The 14,000-nt window shown below is 45.0% G+C and overlaps 2 long non-coding RNA genes across 2 annotated transcripts in view; one reads left to right on the top strand and one right to left on the bottom strand.

Annotated features, from left to right (window-relative positions):
* Positions 1–611: 611 nt before the first annotated feature.
* LOC133234296 (uncharacterized) lies at positions 612–5,350 on the bottom strand. The gene is made up of 3 exons (XR_009732098.1): positions 3,914–5,350; positions 984–1,089; positions 612–858 (listed from the first exon to the last, which is right to left on the bottom strand). It is a non-coding gene; the product is annotated as an uncharacterized LOC133234296 (long non-coding RNA).
* Positions 5,351–5,952: 602 nt separating this feature from the next.
* LOC133234297 (uncharacterized) overlaps positions 5,953–14,000 on the top strand; it is a 140,031-nt gene continuing 131,983 nt past the window's right edge. Inside the window, exon 1 of the long non-coding RNA XR_009732099.1 lies at positions 5,953–9,844. This is a non-coding gene — a long non-coding RNA (uncharacterized LOC133234297). The remainder of the gene's footprint in view (positions 9,845–14,000) is intronic.

Consider the following 14,000-nt stretch of genomic DNA (forward strand, 5'->3'; position numbering starts at 1 on the left):
GTCTCCTAGAGTAATGGAAATGAAGATAAATAGGACCTAATTAAACTTAAATGTTTTTGCAAAGGAAACCATAAATACAATGGAAAGACAATCTACAGAGTGGGAGAAAATATTTCCAAATGATGCAACCAACAAAAGATTAATTTCCAAAATAAACTGCTCATACAGCTTAATATCAAACAAATCAAAGAACCCAGATCAAAATCAAATTTCCATGGCTGCTTTTCTTTGAAGGAGCATGATATTCTTCCACACTTCCTAGAATCCCGATTAAAAGATAAATTCATCAGATAAACAGAAACTTTTTAAAATAGAGGGATAGAAATTTCATCTGTAAACACTGTGTATAAAGAGTACTTTTTTTTCTTTTAAAAATCAGAGTTTTGTAAATTTTATGGATAGTAAAAATTGTTCCAGGGACTTCCCTGGTGATCCATCGGCTAAGAATCTGCCTTCCAACGCAGAGAACTCAGTTTGATCCCTGGCCTGGGAACTAAGATCCTTCATGTCATGGGGCAACAGAGCCCATGCTATCTAGAATCTGAGCACCTCAAGTAGAGAAGCCCACACACTGCAATGAAAGATTCTGCATTTCGCAACTAAGACTCAACACAGCCAAATGAATAAATATTTTAATAAATTCTTCCATCAAACTTTGTACAATCAGCATTTCCAGCATTGCGCTGTTTTAAATTCTTAATTTCCCATGGTCGGTGACCAACAGCAGAGGTCATCAGGAGGTCAACTCTAGCCCACCCATGGACATGGCAGCCTTAACTACTGATGTTCAAGCCATACATCGTCAGCAGAACCATATCTCCACAATCATGAGTGAGTTTCTTCAGTAATCATGGAGTCCTGGGGAAGTCAAAGGATACTCTTTATTGAGAATCAAACTTTATCAATCCCTCTCTTGGGTTCATCACTTTGAATATTTGATCCAAAACCCAGATGCACCATGTTCAATTCTACAAGCTTTATACCTGGCAGCTTTGCAGTGGAAGAGTAGCAGGTGCAATAGTGATATCTCATCCTCTCTGACACCCCTGGAGTCAGAAGTTTTAAAGGCAAAAGAAAGTGATACTTTTCCTGAGCAAAAAGAACAGAGGCATTTAAATTTAACTTAGAGTCTGTCCTATCCCTTAACTGTCACATATGCTCCACCCCATAAGCCTGAGTTCAGGGTGAGTTTTTCAGAGATTGTATTATGATGCATAACGTATTTTTTATTCTTTAAAAAGAATGTTACTTATTTGTTAAGTGATGCCGTGAGCCATCTGCATATGTGTTTAGTTGCTCAGTCGTGTCTGACTCTTTGGCCCCATGGACTATAGCCCACCAGGCTCCTCTGTCCATGGGATTCTCTAGGCAAGAATACTGGAGTGGGTTGCCACTTTCTATTTCATGGGATCTCCCCCCACCCAGGGATCGAACCTGTGTCTCTTGCCTTGGCAGGTGGATTCTTTACCACTAGTGACACCTGGGAAGACCAGAGTAAGCATAATACTTCTGAAATTTCATGATTTTTTCCCCCCAGAATACTGAGATGGACACCTTGAAGTCCAGTTTCTTCATAAGAGTCTTTATCCAAGGACAGCATTAACTTCACTATAAAGCATACAATCCCCACAAAAGAAGTGTTAAAAATTGCTTGCTATCTAAGAGAAAGCAAGACAAACTGAGCAGTTAGCTATCAGTGTAAAAAGTTCTTATGTGAATCTTACTGCAGCAGTGTCTATGATAAATAGTGAAGCTGGACATCATCAAATTTCTATCAAAGGAAGAATAATTAGACAAACCGTAGTATAACAGATAATTGGGAATTAAGAATGAAATGAAAGATTCATTGATAAATGATTCATTGATAATCATTGAAAAAAGCAAAGCTTTCACAGGGAAATAAAGGAATAAAAAGGACAATTCAGCCTTTTTGTTTCTGGTTTGGCATGTGAAGAGTTTGGAAGCTACCATTCTAACAAGTGAAAAACTATACCGAAAATCAGTAATTTCAATAATGGCTCTATTAGAGCCATCAGAGAAGTGAGGTGGGTCAGAGGGCCAACTGCAGGCCCGAGGTCTCAGAGACAGGTGGGCTCTGATGCACCGGAGCAGAAATGCACATGGACACCAGGGAGGAAACCTGGATCATGATCGACAGATGCTGGAGGCTCAGTGCAGCCAGTCTGAGACTTAAAATCTTTGGGGAGGCCCAGTATGAGAAGGGTTCCCCCCAACTTTCTGAATCTTACCTTCAGAATTCAACTCGGTTCTTGCACTGAAAAAGGAAACAATGTGCTCCACTTCCAGCAGGGGAGAAAGAAACTGTCCTGAAGTAGGCCCAACAACATTTTATTTTTCATGAGGCCTGCCCTCAAGAGATCCTAAACAACTGGGATTTAACACAACACAGCTAAGCTGTATTAACTAGACAGTGTATTAAAAAGCAAAGACATCAGTTTGCTGACAAAGGTCCATCTAGTCAAAGCCATGGTTTTTCCAGTAGTCATGTACGGATGTGGGAGTTGGACCATAAAGAAGGCTAAACGCCGAAGAATTGATGCTTTCAAACTGTGATGCTGCAGAAGACTCTTGAGAGTCCCTGGGATAGCAAGGAGATCAAAAGAGTCGATCCTAAAGGAATTCAACCCTGAATATTCATTGGAAGGACTGATGCTGAAGCTCCAATACTTTGGCCACTGGATGTGAAGACCCCACTCATAGGAAAAGAGCCTGATGCTGGGAAAGATTGAAGGTGGGAGGAAAAGGGGCCAACAGAGGATGAGATGGTTGGATGGCATCACCAACTCAATGGACATGAGTCTGAGCAAGCTCCAGGAGATGGTGAAGGACAGGGCCTGGTGTGCTTCAGTCTATGGGTTTGCAAAGAGCTGGATGTGACTTAGTGACTGAACAACAACTGACCCGAAGAAAGAAAAATACCAAAATGCAGCACTATCTATAGAAATCATAGGAATTTATGAATGTAAGAAAAGCATCAGAGAATTAGCCTTCATCCAGACCAAAGAAGCTGTGCTGTATATACATGCTACATACTACATGCTGCATAGTACACACTACATGATTCATGTATAGTACATACTACATGCTAGATAGTACACACTACATACCACATGATATATATATATATATATGCTCACATGGCTCTGCTCCATGGCATTTTCCCTCTCGTCTTGGGCTGACAGAGCAGTCTATATACTTATCATCTTTGCCAGAGAAAAAGAAAAAGAAGAGGTGAGTTATGCACTGGTTCTTAAGTGTGTGCTCACATTTCTCTCCCTGTTCATCAGCACCTTTGCAATGACAGACAAGGGACAGGGCTGTATAATCTCCAAAAAGAGGGACACCACAGCAAAGGCCACCGAATGTGGGCAGATCATAATCTGGCTCCACTCCAGGCTTAAGGTTTTGACGTTTATCTCACGAGCAGTGGAAAACCACTGAGTACATTTTCAATTTTTAATAAATCACCCTGGCTGTAGTGAGGAGAACAGGAGAGTGGATGTGGGAGAAACATGAGGAGGCCACTTCAGTTTTCTGAGGACAAAGGATAGACTTTAAACCAGGGTTCTGGCAGTGGAACTGGATAGAAACCAATAGACTCAAAGAGGGGAGGACCTAGTGCTGGACAAAGAGAAGCAGCAGTGAGTATGTGGCCCCAGGAGGTGGAAGACTTCCCTAGTGGCTCAGACGGTAAGGCATCTGCCTACAGTGTGGGAGACCTGGGTTCAATCCCTGAGTCAGGAAGATCTCCTGGAGAAGGAAATGGCAACCCACTCCAGTATTCTTGCCTGGAAAATCCCATGGACAGAGGAGCCTGGTAGGCTACAGTCCATGGGGTTGCAAAGAGTCAGACATGACTGAGTGACCTCACTCACTCACGCACATGTCTTACCAGCTGCTGCTCCTGTCTTTTGGAAGGACAGCTAATCCAGTCTCTGTTCTTAGGTTCTCTGTTTTCTAATGTCTTCCTTATTTGAAAAAAAAGGATGGGCTAAATAAAAGGAAATAGATGAATTAATGAGGTGAACTGACAACAAGTGACAGACTGACCAGGGGAGTTAATTAGAGTCCCCAAATGTTCAGAGTGAAGAGAAACTAGACTCCTTCAGAAGAAAATGTTCTCTGCACTGAGCCTGCTTCACAGAGGTTCCTCCACCAACACATCAAGAGTTTCTGTTTCAAGAATCCATGACCGATTTCATCTGTGAGAAAGACAGGGAGAAAGTGGGGGTGGGGGAGGAAGGGGAGGTGGATGGTGGACAGGCTGCATGGGACTTCCACCTCACCCTCTCCTCCCATCCTGTGTGCTCCCTCTACTTCCTTTCAGAGCCCCAAAGTTGACCTTCTGTTGGGAGGGCTTGGGAATCACAAATGCCCCAGAAGAGATTTTTCTGGAGCAGCAACAGGCAACCTCATGGGGACCTAGAGCCAGGGTCCTCACAGGCACGGGAAGTCCTGATCCTCCTCTGCCCTGGTGCCACCACCAGCTGGGAGGGAGAGGGATTAAGGTACACAGCTGTGTGATCTTGGACTCATCTCAGCCCAGCCCTTTCCTGGAGTATTGTGGTCACTGTTCATAGAGCTCACAGGCTGACTCACAGCTGGAGAAACAGGTTTTAAGACCCAACCACAGTATGTCAGAGTTGAGGGGGTTCCAGGACCTCATTTTCCCTAGCGCTTCATTTTGCAGATAACAAAGGAGGGGCCCGAGAGAGGGAACACTTCCTCAAGCCCACACAGTGGGTGGCAGAGTGGGACTGGAAGCTCACCTCCAGTCGCTTCCTCAAACAAAAACTGGATCCCTTTGGGAGGCCCCTGGGTGGCGCCCAGTACCACGAACTAACGGTCCTGCAAACCTATTCCAGCGTGTAGCAGGTGCTCAGTGGAGGTTTGTTGACTGAATGAATCCGTGTAAAAGGACACAAAGAGCAAGACTGGGGGCTGGGGGGCGACCCCCACCGTGTCTTCAAACAGGTGGTCTTGCTCCTTTGTGGTATGAGTGGGTGAAATGGGGTTTAGGAGGGAGGAGATGAATCAGGAATTCTTTTGTAAACAAAGGACGGCTAGGTATGGGAAGAGGTTGCCAGCAGGTACATCCCAGGAAACAAAGAACACAGAAACTGGATCCTGGCCTCCACGCATGGAACCACACAGTGCCCGACACAGACTCAGGGGGAACAGTTGGCAAGTTTCCTAGAGAGGACGGTCACGTGACCTCCACCTGGCCAATGAGCATGTTCCATCCACCTTGGCCAAAATGATTGGCTCAAGATTGAGAGAGTGGCCAATCAGAACTCAGGGCTGAGCTTCCGGTGAAGAGAAGCTCTATTTCCGTTGGGAGCAGTTGCGAAGTGAGGTTGGCCTGCGCGGGTGGAAGCAGACGTGACGTCAGCTTGTGGCCTTTGCTGCTAAGTCACTTCAGTCATGTCCGACTCTGTGTGACCCCATAGACGGCAGCCCACCAGGCTCCCCCGTCCCTGGGATTCTCCAGGCAAGAATACTGGAGTGGGTTGCCATTTCCTTCTCCAACGCATGAAAGTGGAAAGTGAAAGTGAAGTCGCTCAGTCGTGTCCGACCCTTAGCGACCCCACGGACTGCAGCCTACCAGCCTCCTCCGTTCATGGGATTTTCCAGGCAAGAGTACTGGAGTAGGGTGTCATTGCCTTCTCCTTGTGGCGTTTGGTAAAGGCCAAACTTTACCAAAAGTTTGTCACTTCTGTAAAGGCAGAGCCACCTGTGTGAGGAGGACATCAGCAAGCAGAGCTGAGAGTTCAGGAGAGATGGTTCCGGCTGACGTCCTAAAACTCCCGAGTGCAGCCCTGGCGGACGCTTGTGGATTTAGGGTAAGTCATTCGCTCCAGCTTGTTTGTTAACTGGTTTCTGCAACTTTGGGTTTTCTGTCCAGCTGGTCAAGTGGAGAGCCTGGAACCACAACTGTGTCGGTTTAGGCTAGCTTCAGGGAAGACTTTCAAGATAACACCGTGAAACTCCAGTTTAATTTGGAGATCCAAATGGATTTGAGCATTGTTGTTGTTTTTGTTGTTGTTGTTCAGTCTCTAAGTCAGCTCTGACTCTTTGCGACCCATGAACTGCAGCACAGCAGGCTTCCCTATCCTTCACCATCTCTTGGAGCTTGCTCAAACTTATGTCCATTGAGACAGTGATGTCATCCAACCATCTTGTCCTCTCTCGTCCCCTTATCCTCCTGACCTCTGTCTTTCCCAGCATCACCGTCTTTTCCAGAGTCAGCTCTTCGCATCAGGTGGCCAAAGTACTGGACTTTCAGCTTCAGCATCAGTCCGTCCAATGAATTTTCAGGGTTGATTTCTTTTAGGATTGATTTGCTTGATCTCCTTGCAGTCCAAGGGATTCTCAAGAGACTTCTCCAACATCACAGTTCAAAAGCACCAATTCTTCGAAGCTTAAGCTTCTTTATGGTCCACCTCTCACATCCATACATGACTACTGGAAAAACCATAGCTTTGACTATATGGACCTTTGTCAGCAAAGGGATGTTTCTGCTTTTTAATACATTAGCTGTCTAGGTTCATCATAGCTTTTCTTCCAAGGAGCAAGTGTCTTTTAATTTCATGGCTGCAGTCACTGTCCAAAGTGATTTTGAAGCCCAAGGAAATAATGTCTCTCTGTTTCCATTGTTTCCCCATCTACTTGCCATGAAGTAATGGGACAAGGTGATCTTAGTTTTTTGAATATTAAGTTTTAAGACAGCTCTTTCACTCTCCTCTTTCACCTTCATCAAGAGGCTCTTTAGTTCTTCACTTTCTGCCATAAGGGTGGTGGTGGTGTCATCTGCATATTTAAGGTTATTTGATATTTCTCCCAGCAGTCTTGATTCCAGCCTGTGCTTCATCCAGCCCAGCATTTCACATAATGTACTCTGCATATAAGTTAAATAAGCAGCATCACAATATACAGCCTTGACGTACTCCTTTCCCAGTTTTGAGTCAGTCTGTTGTTCTCTGTCCAGTTCTAACTGTTGCTTCTTGACTTCCATACAGGTTTCTCAGGAGACAGGCAAGGTGGTCTGGTATTCCTATCTCTTTAAGAGTTTTCCAGTTTGTTATTATCCACACAGTCAAAGGCTTTAGTGTAGTCAATGAAGCAAATGTTCATCTGAAATTCCCTTGCTTTTCTATGATCCACCAGATATTGGCAATTTGATCTCCAATTCCTCTCCCTTTTCTAAATCCTATTTTACATCTGGAAGTTCTCGGGTCACATACTCTTGAAGCCTTGCTTGGAGAAGTTTGAGCATCACTAGGGTAATGTGAAATGAATGCGATTGTGTGGTAGTTTGAGCATTCCTTGGCATTGCCCTTCTTTGGGATTGGAATGAAAACCTACCTTTTCCAGTCCTGTAGCCACTGTTGAGTTTTCCAAATTTGCTGGCATATTGAGTGCAGCACTTTAACTGCATCATCTTTTCAGATTTGAAATAGCTCAGCTAGAATTCCATCACCTCCACTAGCTTTGTTCGTGGTGATGCTTCCTAAGGCTGACTTTAGTTCATACTCCAGGATGTCTGACTCTAGGTAAGTGATCAAACCATCGTGGTTATCTGGGTCATTTCTACGGGTAACTACTAATTTATTCTCTATATCTGTAAGTCTGCTTCTTTTTTGTTATATTCAGTAGTTTCTCATATTTTTTAGATTTCATATACAAGAGATATAATGCAGTATTTTCCTTGTCAAGCTGATTACTTTCACTTAGCATATGCAGGGTATTTTGTTACCTGGACTTTTTTTTTTTTAATTATAATTAGAGGCTAATTACTTTACAATATTGTGGTGGTTTTCACCATATATTCACATGAATCAGCCATGGGTGTACATGTGTTCCCCATCATGACCCTCCCTCCCACTTCCCTCCCCATCCCATCCCTCAGGGTCATCCCAGTACACCAGCCCTTGAGCACCCTGTCTCATGCATTCAACCTAGACTGGTGATCTGTTTCACATATGATAATATACATGTTTCAATGCTATTCTCTCAAATCAACCCACCCTCACCTTCTCCCACAGAGTCCAGAAGTCTGTTCTTTACATCTGTGTCTCTTTTGCTGTCTCGCATATAGGGTCATCGTTACCATCTTTCTAAATTCCGTATATATGTGTTAATATACTATATTGGTGTTTTTCTTTCTGACTTACTTCTCTGTGTATAATAGGCTCCAGTTTCATCCACCTCATTGGAACTGATTCAAATGCATTCTTTTTAATAGCTGAGTAATATTCCATTGTGTATATGTACCACAGCTTTCTTTATCCATTCGTCTGCCAGTGGACATCTAGGTTGCTTCCATGTCCTGGCTATTGTAAACAGTGCTGTGATGAACATTGGGGTACACGTATCTCTTTCATGCCCAGCAGTGGGATTGCTGGGTCCTATGGCGGTTCTATTTCCAGTTTTTTAAGGAATCTCCACACTCTTCTCCATAGTGGCTCTACTAGTTCACATTCCTACCAACAGTGTAAGAGGGTTCCTTTTTTCCTCACCCTCTCTGGCATTTATTGTTTGTAGACTTTTTGATAGCAGCCATTCTGACTGGCATGAGATAGTACCTCATAGTGGTTTTGATTTGCATTTCTCTGATAATGAGTGATGTTGAGCATCTTTTCATGTGTTTGTTAGCCCTCTGTATGTCTTCTTTGGAGAAATGTCTGTTTAGTTCTTTGGCCCATTTTTTGATTGGGTTGCTTATTTTTCTGGAATTGAGCTGCAGGAGTCGCTTGTATATTTTTGAGATAAAGTCTTTGTCCATTGCTTCATTTGCTATTATTTTCTCCCATTCTGAAGGCTGTCTTTTCACCTTGCTTATAGTTTCCTTTGTTGTGTAAAAGCTCTAAGTTTAATTAGATCCCATTTGTTTATTTTTTCTTTTGTTTCCATTACTCTGGGAGGTGAGTCATAGAGGATCCTGGTATGATTTATGTCAAAGAGTGTTTTACCTATGTTTTCCTCTAGGAGTTTTATAGTTTCTGGTCTTACATTTAGATCTTTAATCCATTTTGAGTTTATTTTTGTGTATGGTGTTAGAAAGTGTTCCAGTTTCATTCTTTTACAAGTGGTTGACCAGTTTTCCCAGCACCACTTGTTAACGAGATTGTCTTTTCTCCATTGTATATTCTTGCCTCCTTTGTCAAAGATAAGGTGTCCATAGGTTCATGGATTTATCACTGGGCTTTCTATTTTGTTCCATTGATCTATACTTCTGTCTTTGTGCCAGTACCATACTGTCTTGATGACTGTGGCTTTGTAGTAGAGCCTGAAGTCAGGCAGGTTGATTCCTCTGGTTCTATTCGTCTTTCTCAGGATTGTTTTGGCTATATGAGGTTTTTTGTAATTCCATACAAATTGTGAAATCATTTGTTCTAATTCTCTGAAAAATACCATTGGTAGCTTGATAGGGATTGCACTGAATCTATAGTTGCTTTGTTACCTGGACTTTTAAAAACTAGGACTTTAAGAAGCAATGTTGTGTAGGTAAGCTGAATATATATTTTTCCTTCTGAGCAAAAGTAAGGCTAAATTTATAAGTCTTTCATGAAGCAGCTGGTTCTGCCCTTTTTCTATTTTAATAACCTAAAGTAGTTGTCAGGGAGTGAAAGTTGTTCCATGCTGCCACAACGACAGGGGTTCCCAAGACACTGCTGCTAAGTCGCTTCAGTCGCGTCTGACTCTGTGTGACCCAGTAGAGTGCGGCAGCCCACCAGGCTCCCCCATCTCTGGGATTCTCCAGGCAAGAATACTGGAGTGGGTTGCCATTTCCTTCTCCAATGCATGAAAGTGGAAAGTGAAAGTGAAGTCCTCAGTCGTGTTCGACTCTTAGCGACCCCATGGACTGCAGCCCACCAGGCTCCTCTGCCCATGGGATTTTCCAGGCAAGAGTACTGGAGTGGGGTGCCATTGCCTTCTCCTCCCAAGACACTGACACTCTCCATTTGCAATCAGTTAGGTGAGTCCTGTAGATGACACAGGGGACCCCAGTCTTCTGATGCGTCCAGCCTCTGGGCGGGCATCACCCGTTCCCCAGGAGCCCAGGTGCGGGTCGTTGCGGGAGTGGGGGGGGGGGTGAGGGGGTTGCTGCCTGGTGGGGTAGGTTGGGGAGGGGGGGGCTTGTCCAGGTACAGAAGGAGTGCAGGAACGTGGAAGCCTTGGCATGGGGTGGAGGGCGGGGTGTCTGGGGCGGCGGTGGGGCGGGGCAGGGCGAGCCCAGTTTGAGTGCTCCCATCTAGCCTTCAGCGACAGGCTTGGGAGAAGGAAGAAGTACTGGTCCAAAGGGAGCAAGCGGACGGCTGGCGCTGCTTAAGTCCAGCGCCTCCAGGCGCGTCCAATAAACTCGAAGGAGTCGCGCTTCCTAGGCCCCGCCTCCGCACGCTTCCTCCGCCATCTTACTCTGGGGTCTTCCGCTGTTGGAGCTGTGGTACAGTAATGCGGCTGCGGCAGCCCCAGCCTAACCTTGGCCTGGGACCCCTCCCCAGGCTCCTGCGTGCTTCGAGGCCCCCCAGCCATATCTCTCTCAGCTGAGCCGGGAGGCGAGCACAGAGGAGAGAGTGAGTCATGGTGGCATCACTTGGCACCTCCCTGGGAAGGACGTCCCAGGGTGCCACGCCTCGGTTCTTTTTTGGGGAGTTGAAGGCCAGCAGCGGTGAAACCCATCCCCTCCCAGCCATCAGCTGACCGGAGACGGGAGCTGCAGAGAGAGGGGAATGCACGCTGTTCGAGTATTTTTAAGTGTGCGTGGTAAGTCGCTCAGTCGTGTCCGACTCTTTGTGACCCTATGGACCGTAGCCCGCTAGGCTCCTCTTTCCAGTGAATATCTCAACTGTTTGCAAAGCTCTTAGATGCTGTTGCTACCCGCGGAGTCGAAGGAAGTGAATGCACTTCCAGCAAGACATTAATTAAATCTGTTCTCTGTGTCAATGAGCTTATTTTGTTGTTGTTGTTGTTAAAGGTTTTAATTTTGGCCGTGAAGCACAGCTTGTGGTATAGTTCCCAAGTGAAAGACACTCAGTTGTGTCCGACTCTTTGGTATCCAGTGGACTGTAGCCCGCCAGGCTTCTCTGTCCATGGAATTCTTCAGGGAATAACAGTGGAGTGGGTTGCCATTTCCTTCTTCTCCAGGGATCCTCCCAACCCAGGAATCCAACCCAGGTCTCCTGCATTGCAGGCAGATTCTTTACCATCGGAGCCACCAGGAAAGCCACTTAGCTCCTCAACCAGGGATTGAACCCTAGCCTTTGGCAGTGAGAGAACTCAGTCCTAACCACTGGACTACAAGGGAATTCCTCTCCACTCCCCCCCCCCCTTTTTTTATTTTTAGATTTAGATAATTTTAGTGATGCTTTGGACTTCGCTGGTGGCTCAGACAGTAAAGTGTCCACCTACAATTCGGGAGACCAGGTTCTATCCCTGGGTTGGGAAGATCCCCTGGAGAAGGAAATGGCAACCCACTCCAGTACTCTTGCCTGGAAAATCCCATGGATGTAGAATCCTGGTACGCTACAGACAATGGGGTCACAAAGAGTCAGACATGACTGAGCAATTTCACTTCACTTTTTAGTTATTGAATTAGGGTGGAATTAGTGATGGTGGAAAGAGTTCGCAGGGTAAAAAATATTAATAATAATAATAGTAGGAAAAGAGGAGGAGGAGAAGGAAAAACAGCTTTTCTTGGGTGTTTAATACTTGGGAGGCACATTTTTAAGCTCTTCTATTGATTCATTCCAATAGAATGAATAGATTCATTCCAATAGGTCAGTTTTCATTCCAATCCTAGAGAAAGGCAATGCCAAAGAATGCTCAAACTACTGCACAATTGCACTCATCTCACACGCTAGTAAAGTAATGCTCAAAATTGTCCAAGCCAGGCTTCAACAGTATGTGAACCATGAACTTCCTGATGTTCAAGCTGGTTTTAGAAAAGGCAGAGGAACCAGAGATCAAATTGCCAACATACTCTGGATCATCAAAAAAGCAAGAGAGTTCCAGAAAAACATCTATTTCTGCTTTATTGACTATGCCAAAGCCTTTGACTGTGTGGATCACAATAAACTGTGGAAAATTCTGAAAGAGATGGGCATACCAGACCACCCGACCTGCCTCTTGAGAAATCTGTATGCAGGTCAGGAAGCAACAGTTAGAACTGGACACGGAACAACAGACTGGTTCCAAAACGGGAAAGGAGTATGTCAAGGCTGTATGTTGTCACCCTGCTTATTTAACTTACATGCAGAGTACATCATGAGAAACGCTGGACTGGAAGAAGCACAAGCTGGAATCAAGATTGCTGGGAGAAATATCAATAACCTCAGATATGCAGATGACACCACCCTTATGGCAGACAGTGAAGAGGAACTTTTTAAAAGCCTCTTCATGAAAGTGAAAGTGGAGAGTGAAAAAGTTGACTTCAACATTCAGAAAACAAAGATCATGGCATCCGGTCCCATCACTTCATCAGAAATAGATGTTGTAGTAGAAACAGTGTCAGACTTTATTTTTTGGGCTCCAAAATCACTGCAGGTGGTGACTGCAGCCATGAAATTAAAAGACACTTACTCCTTGGAAGGAAAGTTATGACCAACCTAGACAGCATATTCAAAAGCAGAGACATTACTTTGCCAACAAAGGTTCGTCTAGTCAAGGCTATGGTTTTTCCTGTGGTCATGTATGGATGTGAGAGTTGGACTGTGAAGAAGGCTGAGCGCCGAAGAATTGATGCTTTTGAACTGTGGTGTTGGAGAAGACTCTTGAGAGTCCCTTGGGCTACAAGGAGACCCAACCAGTCCATTCTGAAGGAGATCAGCCCTGGGATTTCTTTGGAGGAGAAAGTACTGGAGCTGAAACTCCAGTACTTTGGCCACCTCGTTTGAAGAGTTGACTCATTGGAGAAGACTGTGATGCTGGGAGGGATTGGGGGCAGGAGGAGAAGGGGACAACAGAGGATGAGATGGCTGGATGGCATCACTGACTCGATGGACGTGAGTCTGAGTGAACTCCAGGAGTTGGTGATGGACAGGGAGGCCTGGCGTGCTGCGATTCATGGGGTCGCAAAGAGTCAGACACGACTAAGCGACTGAACTGAACTGATTGATTCATTTACTTGGATGGTAAGGATGGTGGTTTACTGAGCTCCAAGATGGGCTGAAACACAAGCTGCAAGAGCTGAGACGTCTGGGAGGATGGATGATGAGTCATAGTGAAACAAGGGGGATAAAGGGCAAACCAGGGAAAAGAGGGAAATAAGGAGAGAGTGGAAATTTGACAAAAGTCCGAGGAGTTGGGAATGGGTATAGAGTTCAGAGTACCTGGAGTGGCTGATTTGAACTTTGAGATTTCTGTTGTCAGGTAGGGGTAATTGGAGGATGAGAAAAAAAAGATGTGAAGGGATTGTTCTCAGTGATAGTGAAACTGGAGAACTGCAGGCGAGCAAGTGCTACGATGCAGAGGAGAGAGGAAGATGGATCAGGCAGTGTAGATAGGTTGTAAGGGAGTGTCACTAATGGAAAACAAATTCAGAACATGGGCTCTGTAGCAGACGAGCTGGGCAGGCTTCATGAACATTGTATCTCCTAACCCAGCATGGATGGAGCTCTGGCAGGACCACTGTATGTGTTCCTAAACCAGGGTAGAGTTGAGCTGTCATTGATTGGTGGGTAGGAGAGTAAGTTGACAATCAGACAGGGAAGAGGCCTATACCTGGACGTGGGTTTGATTTATCTGCTTGACCAGTTGTAAATGAGAGATCAGCTTTTTATGTGTGAAGTAAGTCAATATTAATTAGCAGTGAGTAGCTCTGACTCTTATTTTCTTAAACTGAGAGCATCAAAATTCCTTTTGCAATGACCTGCATTATCCCCAGGAAGCTACATAACTCATGTCCCCGTGCCTTGCTCCTTGTTCAAGGAGATTTAGTGGGGCTGACTGGCAGGCCTCTCAGGAAAGCCTGTGGAGTT

This window comes from Bos javanicus, chromosome 21 (assembly GCF_032452875.1).
Source record: "Bos javanicus breed banteng chromosome 21, ARS-OSU_banteng_1.0, whole genome shotgun sequence".
NCBI classification, from domain to species: Eukaryota; Metazoa; Chordata; class Mammalia; order Artiodactyla; family Bovidae; genus Bos; species Bos javanicus.